The following is a 12,007-nucleotide window of genomic DNA, read 5'->3' as shown; positions in this document are numbered from 1 at the left end:
GGATATAAGCGGGTAGTCCTGTCGCCAGGGGGGGTACAACGGCCTCGTTAATTCAGATGGACTTACTCAAGTTTTTTTTATGTATTTTGACCCGTAGAACACGAATTTTTTGGGTAACAGTTGATCCGGATGTCGATAAGATTGTTATAGACCAAGAACTTGAGGAATCAAATAACAGCGATTTTTGGCAAAACAAAACAATATTTTGTATTTTTTGGGCCATTTTAAGTAAAAAATATTTCTATAAGTTTTTTCGTAGGATGCACAGTTTTCGAGATAAACGCGGTTGAACTTAAAAAAAATCGAAAAATTGCAATTTTTGAACCCGAATATCTTTTGATTAAAAAATAAAATAGCAAGTCTGCTTACCGCATTTGAAAGTTTAAGTCAAATTATATCGGTTTTGATTATTTGCATTGGTAAAAATTTATTTTTTTATTGTTTAACAAAGCTATAAACACGTAGGGTTTCCCGTGCTTTTACATGCGTTTTAACGCATGTAACGTAGAAATAGTCTTGATTGCACTAGTACCTATTCTACCTACTCGTTCGATTTTAAATGAGAAATCATAGAAACATCACTCACGCACTAGTTGTTTGTAGCTTTGTTTAACAATAACACAATATATTTTTAGCAATGCAAATAATCAAAACCGACATAATTTGACTTGAACTTTCAAAGGCGCTAAGCAGAATTGCTATTTTATTTTTTAATCAAAAGTTATTCGGGTTTAAAAATTGCAGTTTTTCGATTTTTTGAAAGTTCAACCGCGTTTATCTCGAAAACTGTGCATCCTACTAAAAAACTTGTAGAAATATTTTTTGCTTAAAATGACCCAAAAAATACAAAATATTGTTTTGTTTTGCCAAAAATCGCTGTTATTTGATTCCTCAAGTTCTTGGTCTATAACAATCTTATCGACATCCGGATCAACTGTTACCCAAAAAATTCGGGTTCTACGGGTCAAAATACATAAAAAAAACTTGGGTAAGTCCATCTGAATTAACGAGGCCGTTGTACCCCCCCTGGCGACAGGACTAGGGTACAAATTTTCAAAAATGGTTTTTTCGATCATAGCGCCATCTATCCATAATTCGAAAAAATGTCTCGAATAAAAGTTACTTATTTTTACGTAAGGAATCCAAATCTGCAATAAAATATCCTGTTAAAGATTTTAAAGTAACTTCCTACCCCACATCCATGGGGGGGGGGGGTCGTGTTTGGTGTCATTTGATAGATTTTTGAAAAATATTGAAACAAATTATACAAGAAATATTAAAATCCAAAATATTACGGAACAAAAAATGGAAATAAAGATAATTTGAAGAATATCTGGAAGGATACTCATAAATACAGAAACAAGGTAAAGCATAAGACGTAAACGCACGATTGAATTTATTATTTATTAAATAATAAAAAGAAAAAGTGAAATGAGGATATTAGCATGGATGGAATTAAAGAAGGAAGAGTATTTATCTTTATTATTTAAATCAGGAAAGGGAGATATATTAATATAAGACAAATAACTTGCTTAAAACAAATCAGAAAGAAGAAAAAGTAAACTGACACTAAAATACATCTTCTTCTTCTTCTCTTTTTATAGACATGACTGTCTGTTTTTTCAATGTGCCTCTAGTAAGTTGTCATTCCATCGTTTTCGTGGTCTTCCCACTGATCGTCTTCCTATTGGGGAACCGTCTCTCGCTGTCCTGACTACCCTATTTGTTGTCATTCGGCTTATGTGGCTCACTAAAATACATAAAAAACGTATTTAAGAGGATATATCAGCGCGTCATCAAATTTTTTTTTTCGAAATTTCTGCGAACTTTCAACAGTGCGGCAACAGTGCGTCTGCAGTACGACAGTGACAGTGATACTATACTATTAAAAACGAAGGTACAATATTGTGATAACAATAATTATTATACCGATAGGCGAGCTAAAGGTTGCCAAGTTAGTCAAGTTCGATTTCTTGTTATAGATAATCGATTTTTAGTAATTCCAATGTGACACAAAATCTAGGCAAGGGACAAAAAATTTTATTTGAAGAAAGAATATTTTTTTGTTCTTTTTAATGGCGGTACAGACTATTTTTTAATATTTTATTTAATTATAGAATAATTTACACATATTATAATATAGACTATATGCTCAGAAAACTGGAAGAGGAGTGCACTAAGTGGGATCTTACAATTAATATACAAAAACCAAGTACTGAGTTGTAGGAGAAACACCAGAAAGCCTAGAAATTGAAATGGGAACTATAAACCCAACATAAACCTTCAAATTCTTGCGGGAGTCCAAATAACTTTAAAAGCAGGGAGTAACGACGAAGTACATTCCAGGATTGGTCAAGCAAGATCAGCCACCAGACAGCTACACGGACTATTGTGGAATAATAAAATAACAAAAGAAAATAAAAGAAGAATATATAAAACAATAATAAAAAGTATTGGGTTGTACGGCGCCGAACTATGGGAAATATACCAAAGAAAAAAGAAAAAAATTAAGGCCATGGAAATGAAATATTGGAGACGATGTTTCCACAACTCACTAGACTTGATAGGGTGAGAAACGAAGACATTAGGAGAGAAATGGAAATTGATCTACATATATAATAGAAACGATCGAAGCCAAAAGACTCAACTGGTGTGGACATCAGAGAATGCCTGAAAATAGATGGCCAAAAAAATAGAAAACTGGACTCTACCCACTAGAAGAAAACGAGGTTAGACCAAGACGATCCTGGAGAGAAGATGTCGAAGAGATGTCAATGACCGTCAGAGATCTAAAAGCGAAGATTGCTTCGATATAAAACGCTAGAAATTAAAATGCGAGAAGCGGTGCCAGCTGTAGAAGACTGGTTTATTATATAATATATTGATGTGATCTTGATTATTGATATGAGATAATATTCTTATATGTTACTTAATTTAATCAATGTATTAATACTAATCTAATTAATTAACCAGATCACATATCAATATGTTTTCAATCTCAGGGCGAATTATAAATTAATTACTTACTTCCGTGGCTTCTAAATATTTCTTAATGGTTCCTAATCGGGATAGAAAAGAAAAGAGTAAAAAAATACACATATGGGTTACAATTATAATCAAAATATTTTTTATTTTATTTAAAAGGCAATCAATGCTTAATATTTGCTATTTCTTACTATTCTTAAACATAACATTTACAAATGGGAATCTTATTTCCTTTTGGTTTTCAATTGAAAGTTTTTATTAACATTTAACTATTAGGAGTTATTAGGAACAACTCTATTTAAGTTTGATGAAGCTTTTCTGATATTATTGATTATGTTATTCAATTTTTTATATGGAATTTAATACGAAAAACCCATACATTCATGTCCAAACAAATGAGACTGACCTGTTCCTGGTGAACTGAAAATGTCCTCACACAAGACCCTTTCCTGCTATCCTTGGCTGCGATCAAACCTCGTCCTGGCTTCCAGTGATGTTCTCCTTTGAAAAACTAGCTCGAATAGCTCTCGTTCCTGCTTTTGTCGTGATGCTGTGTTCTACCTTTTTCGAAACTGCTATCAGCTACCGGGACACTCTGGGCTCAAGGAGGTTCTTTTACTCTCCACCTGGCCTACTTCTCGTTCCACGATAGATACTCCACACTCACGGAACTACACCGGCTTTCTCACTCCTCGAACACTACCGTCTACTACTCGACTTCACTTCTCGACAGCTCCAAACATTCTCCTCTCACTTTGTCATCCATTCCCCTACTTTCTAAATATCCCTTCCAGATTCACAAATCAATCTTCCACCACCAACTCTCATTCGTAATATTCCTCAAAACCAATTTTTAATCTTTCTAAATATGCTTAATGGATTTCAAAAGAAAATATTTAATTCCCATTCTAAAATACTTTCTAACTATTTACAAATTTTAATGACCTATTCTCTCTTTCAAATGAGTCTTATTTAGCATAGGCTAATGATCGAAACCTTCCGCGAAAAACGATAATGAACTATCATCTATTTCACTGAGTTTTATTTAGCATAGGCTAATGATCGACCTTCCGAGAAGAACGATAATGGTACGCGTCATTCACTTTGTTTATCTAAGCACATTGTTCCGAGTTTCGTACGCTTATTCTAATCACTTCTTAAAATTACATATAACAATTTGTTGTATACAGGTTGTTTTAAATTTATATGCCCGTGGTTGAGAAAATTGAAAATATTTTATATTAAATTGAATTCTGTTTATAATTATCAAAATTTAATTTTCATATCAAATAGAAATATAACAAATCCCCGCCTTGTATTCGATAAAATTTATCTGCATTTTTAAATAAATTTTCTCGAGGCAAAACCAACTCCCTGTATATTTCCTTACTTTAATCTACGTCTTATATCCTAACTTACTATCTACTTCATGTAATTCTGTCTTTTATTCGTGATATTTGTATACATCGTGAATATTATAAATTCCTCGGATCTTTTCCGAGTTCCTGTGCCTCAACTCATAACTATTTATCCCATTTTCATTATTCACGATGTACGGGCCTTCGAAAACAGGCATCAACTTTGCGCAAATGCCCCCAGGAAGATTTGATACTCGTAATGCCCTCACGAGTACTTTTTCACCCTTTTGGAAAGTCACTGGTCTTCTTTTTCTATTTTGTTCCTGTCTTTGGATATATTTTTCGTTGCTTCGCCGTAATCTTCTCTGTACGGTTTCAATCACCTGTTGATATTCTTTTGGCTCTTGGTCTTCCCATGGCCTTATCGGCAATACACCCTTCATGATGTATTCTGGGGTCTCTTTTGTTACTGTGCTCGGAATTGTATTTAGATACCTTTCTATTTCCGCCATTTTCCTGTCCCAGTGGCGATGTTGACCATCTGTTGCAATGCGAAGAAATTTCGTCACTTCCTGTATGAATCGTTCCGAAGGATTACTCTGTGGATGCCTGATGCTGACAAAATTTGTCTCTATTCCTCGTTCTCGAAGTTGTCCCTTGAAACGATCATTTCGGAAATACGTTGCATTGTCCAGTAGGATCTTTTTTGGTGTTCCTACTATGGCTATAAAATTGTCGATTTTTCTTAATATTTCCTCCCCCTTTGTGGTGCGGCAACTATATAATTTTACGTATTTTGAAAACACATCCACCATTACCAGAATATGTTTGTTCCTTTTAGTGGTCATAATTAGATCGCTTAACATATCTATTGCTACAATGTCTAGTTTGTTTCGGGCTTCAATATTTTTGGCAACATTTTCGTTTTTGAAATTCCGACTCTTATATTTTTGACATACATCGCACTTCTGGGTAATTTCCTTTGCAATGCGGTAATCCTGTCGGTTGATGTAATTTTCCCTAAAAACGAGCCAAACTTTTCTGCTACCGATATGCCCATTGTCCTCATGTAATTTCTTTATTATCTTTTCGGCCAATGTCTGTGTCACTAAATATAGTTCCTTTCCGTCTATTCTCTTAAAATATATGTCATTTTCTACTTCCGCTCTTCTTTTCTCTCTTTCCTCTAGGTCTTCTTGGTTTGTCCTTATCTCATTTAACGAATATATCCCTTCTTCTTGTATTAATCTATTTAGTCCCACCTGTAGAGTAATTGTTTCCTTTTTTCCCGTGTCCTCATCCCGTGTTAGAGCGTCGGCTATAATGTTGTCTTTTCCTTTTATATATCGGAACTCAAAATCATACTCCTGTAATAATAGAATACCTCTATGTATTCTATTATTTACTAATCTATTCTTCATGATATGTACTAAAGCTGCATGGTCTGTTTCGATTGTGAATTTTGCTCCCAATAAGTAAAACCTCAATTTGTTTACGCAATATAGTACACTGGCAAACTCCAATTCTGTAACACTATATTTTCTCTCATGTGTTTTAGTCACTCGCGATATAAAACATATCGGCACTTCTTGGTCGTTTTGTATTTGAGACAGAACTCCTGCAAATTTTTGTATGGACGCATCAGTTCGGAGTATAAAAGGTAAATTGTAAATGGGGTGGTATATTTTCGTTCCTTTTGCGAATTCTCGTTTTAATGTTTCGAAAGCTTCCTCCTGTTCTTCTTTCCAATTCCATTTTATTCCTTTTTTAAGCAACTTTATCAGAGGGATTTCCTTTTGGCTCAAATCGGGAATCAGTTTTTTAAAATAATTAATCGTGCCAAGAAAACCTCTCAATGTTTTCAAATTCGTTGGTCTTGGGTATTCATCTATGAGCTTGACTCTGTCTTCGGATAATCTTACTGTTTTGGTGTCCAATTGAAAACCCAAATAAATGACTTCTTTTTGAAAAAATTGACATTTTTCAATGTTTAATTTCAATCCCGCTGTGTCCAATTCTTCCAGAATTATTTCTATGTGTTTCAGATGACTCTGAGTATCTTGTGAAAAAATTAATAAATCATCGATATAATGAACTATGAAATCTTCGTGGCGATTCAAAATGGTATGTAGAGCTCGGACGAGTGCAGCACAAGCACTCTGCAATCCAAACGGCACTACCTTAAACCGGTAGACAATACCATCAATAGAAAAAGCGGTGTAGTTTCTACACTTTTCAGCTAACGGTATCAACCAAAAACTGTGTTTTAAGTCAATTTTCGAAAATATGTGTGACCCGGTGATTCTTCCAAAAATGGCCTCGATGTTTAGAGGTGATTCATATTGTGATACAGTGTGCTGGTTGATATTCCTGGCATCTAAACATAACCTCAATTCTCCACTGCTTTTCTTTACTATCACAATCGGGTTAACATACGGTGAATCACATCTTTCGATGATTTGATCTTCCAACATTTTATTTATTTCTTCTTTCACCTCTTGTCGATACTTGTATGGAATCGGGTAAGTCTTTGATCGAAAATTTCCCAAGTTTTTCACCTCAAATGAATGTTCGTACTTTTTAGCCACTCTGTTTTCCTCATTGATCAAATTTTCGTAGTTTCTTAACATCAACCGCAATTCTTTTTCTTTCCCTTCTCGACATATCAATTTTCTGTCTTTTTTCTCAGATTCTTCACACATGTTTACCGTGCATTCTGCATCCTCGTTTGCATATACCTCCTCTTCAAATACCACTGTTTCAATCATATTCTTTTCACTTTCATTTTTTAGCTTTATTTCTTCTTCTCCTGAGCCCGTCTCTTCTTTTGAGGAATCCCAGGTTTCCTTTGTTTCTGATACTCTCAAATTTTCTTCTTCTGGGCTCAACTCTTCTTTTGAGGAGCCACAGGTTTCATTTTCTTTTATCGTTTTCTGACCTTTTCTCCTTTTTCTTCTTTGTCCTTGCTTCGCTGCCAAATTCATTTCCACTGTTTGTTATTTACCTGATTCGTCCGTATTTTGTTTCTCATGTTCCTTGTCCTGTTCTTTTTCTTTTTCTTCTGTTAGTTTCATCGTATTATTTTTAAAATCTATCACTACATGTTTTTCTGCCAATTCGTCCACTCCTACTATCATGTCATGTGACATGTTTGGCATTATTACACATTGTAGTGCATACATATTCTTGCCCAGTCGTACCATTACTCGTATGCCTTCATTTATAGTTGCCAATGTCCGTTTGTTTGCGCCCACTAAATTTACCCTAGGTATTTTATAAATTAAATTTGTTAAGTTAACTTCTTCTATTAGTTTTCTGGTGACCAATGTTATTTCAGATCCAGTGTCTATCATAATTTTAATTGGTTTCTCGTTGATAAATCCATCCACAAATTTTAAATTAACTCCATTTTTCTTTTCGTTGTTTCCTGCCAATTTAATAAACTCCTTGGGGTGACAAAAGATTCCTGTTTGATTTTTGGTTTTTAGTGAGCGCCGTCGTGAAAAGACGCCGGTTGCTCATCGTTGTTTATATTTTCGTCATAATGTCTCTCTCCGTCATATTCATCTGTCTGGGTATTATTTACTTCCCTTCTATTTTCTCTTGGTCTGTCGGATCTGTTTCGGTTTTCTCGATATCCCTGTTCATTTTGTCTACCATTATTTCTGTTTTCTTGATTTGAGCGTGTGGTGTTTCTATTCTGGTATTCTCGATTTCTGTCCTCATTCCATTGCCTATTTCTTTGTTCATAATTTCCTCTTCCGTTGTCTCTATTTTCGTTTTCCCTTCTGGGATTAAAATCTCGTCTTGTATAGTCCCTCCTATTTTGATTTCTATCTCTGTAATCTTGTGTTTTTTGGGGCCTGTAATCTTCTCGCGACCTTCTTGATTTTCTTTCTCTTAGACGTGATTCTCTTATTTGTAGGAATTGGCATAAACTATCTATGTCTTTGTAATTTTGCAATGTGATATGGTCTTCCAGCGTTTCCTCGAAATGTCTTGCAATCAGTTCGACTAATTGTTCCGATGAGTAATTATATTGTAAATGTTTTGCATTATTGTAAATTTGCAAAGCATATGTCCTTTCTGATACACCCATCCTATCATTGTATTTCCCATTTGGAATTCCTTGTTAATTTCCAATTGTTGGACCTTTCCCCAGAAATAATTCAAAAAGTTTTGTTCAAATTGTTGCCAATTGCCGAATTCTTCTTCTTTACTATCGAACCATAGGCTTTCTTCATATTTGAGATGGTTTCTGATAGTTTCTTTTGCTGTATCGAAATTTCCGATGTGTTGTATTTTCTTTTTCAGGCTATTTATGAACGGCACTGGGTGTAATCTTCTTACATCCCCGCCAAACCTTATCTTCACGTCATCTGTGCTATGTATAACCATTTCTCTTCTTTCTCCGACATTTTGTTGAGTATTGATTTCTGCAATCTTTCTTTCCACTTCTTCTATGTCTGCTTGAATAGCGTTTTGCAACTTGTTTTCCAAACTTTCCATTTCTTTTTTCTGGCAATTCGTTATCTCATTTATTTTGCTTTTGATTTCTTTAATCTCTGTCTCTTGTTGTTGCATGTGATCTTTAATTTTCACTTCATACTTTTCTATGCGTTCCTCCATTTTCTTGTTGTTCTCTTCTATTGCTTGTTTCATTTTTTGTTGTGTCTCATCCATTTTTTGATCCAATTTTTGTTGTGTTTCATCCATTTTTTGTTGTGTTTCATCCATTTTTTGTTGTGTTTCATCCATTTTTTTATCCACTTTATCCATTTTCTTTGATGTTTCATCCATTTTTTGATCCAATTTTTGTTGTGTTTCATCCATTTTCTTTGATGTTTCTTCCTGATTTTTATCCATTGTTCGTTTTGCTTCATCCATTTTTTGTGACTGGAGTTGCATAAGTTGTAATATCTTTTCTAATTCTGACAATTCTTTTTTTCCTGTTTCCATGATTGTTGTGTTTAAGATATCTTCTTGGTCTGAATTTTCCTCTTGATCTGAATGTTCTTTTTGTTTTTTGTTGTCTTTGCTTTGGCTTCTTGTCACAGACATTTGTTTTCAAGAAGTACTATCCCCGCCAAATGTGAAATTTTAATAGTATGTTACCCAAAACGACTTTTTCTCACCCAAATATTATAAATTGTCAATAAATATATCAAATGTAAATATCGTAAAATTAAAATATTAAATCAGTTATGCAAAATTTGTACCTAAAGAGATCTAAAATTTTATGTTATCCAATGTAAGTATCTCACTTTTTACCACAGGCATATAAATTTTCAAATACCGGCTTTACTCTTTCTATCCTTCAAATTTGCCACTAGAAATATTTTTCAATGCTTTCCACGTTGGACGACAGTTGATGTGATCTTGATTATTGATATGAGATAATATTCTTATATGTTACTTAATTTAATCAATGTATTAATACTAATCTAATTAATTAACCAGATCACATATCAATATGTTTTCAATCTCAGGGCGAATTATAAATTAATTACTTACTTCCGTGGCTTCTAAATATTTCTTAATGGTTCCTAATCGGGATAGAAAAGAAAAGAGTAAAAAAAATACACATATGGGTTACAATTATAATCAAAATATTTTTTATTTTATTTAAAAGGCAATCAATGCTTAATATTTGCTATTTCTTATTATTCTTAAACATAACATTTACAAATGGGAATCTTATTTCCTTTTGGTTTTCAATTGAAAGTTTTTATTAACATTTAACTATTAGGAGTTATTAGGAACAACTCTATTTAAGTTTGATGAAGCTTTTCTGATATTATTGATTATGTTATTCAATTTTTTATATGGAATTTAATACGAAAAACCCATACATTCATGTCCAAACAAATGAGACTGACCTTTTCCTGGTGAACTGAAAATGTCCTCACACAAGACCCTTTCCTGCTATCCTTGGCTGCGATCAAACCTCGTCCTGGCTTCCAGTGGTGTTCTCCTTTGAAAAACTAGCTCGAATAGCTCTCGTTCCTGCTTTTGTCGTGATGCTGTGTTCTACCTTTTTCGAAACTGCTATCAGCTACCGGGACACTCTGGGCTCAAGGAGGTTCTTTTACTCTCCACCTGGCCTACTTCTCGTTCCACGATAGATACTCCACACTCACGGAACTACACCGGCTTTCTCACTCCTCGAACACTACCGTCTACTACTCGACTTCACTTCTCGACAGCTCCAAACATTCTCCTCTCACTTTGTCATCCATTCCCCTACTTTGTAAATATCCCTTCCAGATTCACAAATCAATCTTCCACCACCAACTCTCATTCGTAATATTCCTCAAAACCAATTTTTAATCTTTCTAAATATGCTTAATGGATTTCAAAAGAAAATATTTAATTCCCATTCTAAAATACTTTCTAACTATTTACAAATTTTAATGACCTATTCTCTCTTTCAAATGAGTCTTATTTAGCATAGGCTAATGATCGAAACCTTCCGCGAAAAACGATAATGAACTATCATCTATTTCACTGAGTTTTATTTAGCATAGGCTAATGATCGACCTTCCGAGAAGAACGATAATGGTACGCGTCATTCACTTTGTTTATCTAAGCACATTGTTCCGAGTTTCATACGCTTATTCTAATCACTTCTTAAAATTACATATAACAATTTGTTGTATACAGGTTGTTTTAAATTTATATGCCCGTGGTTGAGAAAATTGAAAATATTTTATATTAAATTGAATTCTGTTTATAATTATCAAAATTTAATTTTCATATCAAATAGAAATATAACAATATATTTCCACATACTAACATATTTCTCAAAATGGGCTTTGTATTGCCATTCTTTACTACATTACGTATATGGGTGCCAAATATCTGGACAAAATATTTCAATTGCAATCTTGGAACGCGAATGTCGCCTGTCAAACTTTTTAATGTATTTTAAATGTATTAATTTTTTTCGAAACATGAGAAAACTAATAAATATTTTTGAAAAATTTAAACGCAGAATGAAAAATTTCATTATTGCTGAGAGCAGAAAGTCCCTGACAACTTCTATATTGTTTATTTTAATAAGTTACAGGGGTGAAAATTAAAGAGAAAATTTAGTGTTATTTTTAATTGCAAATATTTCATTTAAAAGAAACTTTTTATTTATTCGAAGGGACTTTCGGCCCTCGGTAATAACGTAATCTTTCATTATGCGTTTAAACTTTTCAAAAATACCTAATAGTACAATACTTATTCGTTTTCTCGGGATTCGAAAAAATGGAATACATTTAAGATATATTGAAAATATTGACAGGCGGCATTTTGCGCCTTTCACCTTAAGGGGAACGGAGCAAAATGCAAAATTTTGACGCATGTCAAAATTTTCAATGTGTTTTAAATGTATTCATTTTTTTTTCGAATACTGAGAAAACGAATAAGTTTTTGAAAAATTTAAACGCAGAATGAAAGACTACTTTATTATCGAGGGCTGAAGGTCCCTTAGAATAAATAAAAAGTTTCTTATGAATGAAATATTTGCAATTAAAAATAACACTAAACTTTCTCTTTTATTTTCACCCCTGTAACTTATTAAAATAAACATTATAGAAGTTTTCAGGGACTTTCTGCTCTCAGCAATGATGAAATCTTTCATTCTGCGTTTAAATTTTTCAAAAATACGTATTAGT

This window comes from Diabrotica virgifera, chromosome 7, assembly GCF_917563875.1.
Source record: "Diabrotica virgifera virgifera chromosome 7, PGI_DIABVI_V3a".
Taxonomy (NCBI): domain Eukaryota; kingdom Metazoa; phylum Arthropoda; class Insecta; order Coleoptera; family Chrysomelidae; genus Diabrotica; species Diabrotica virgifera.
This window is presented reverse-complemented; position numbering follows the sequence as displayed.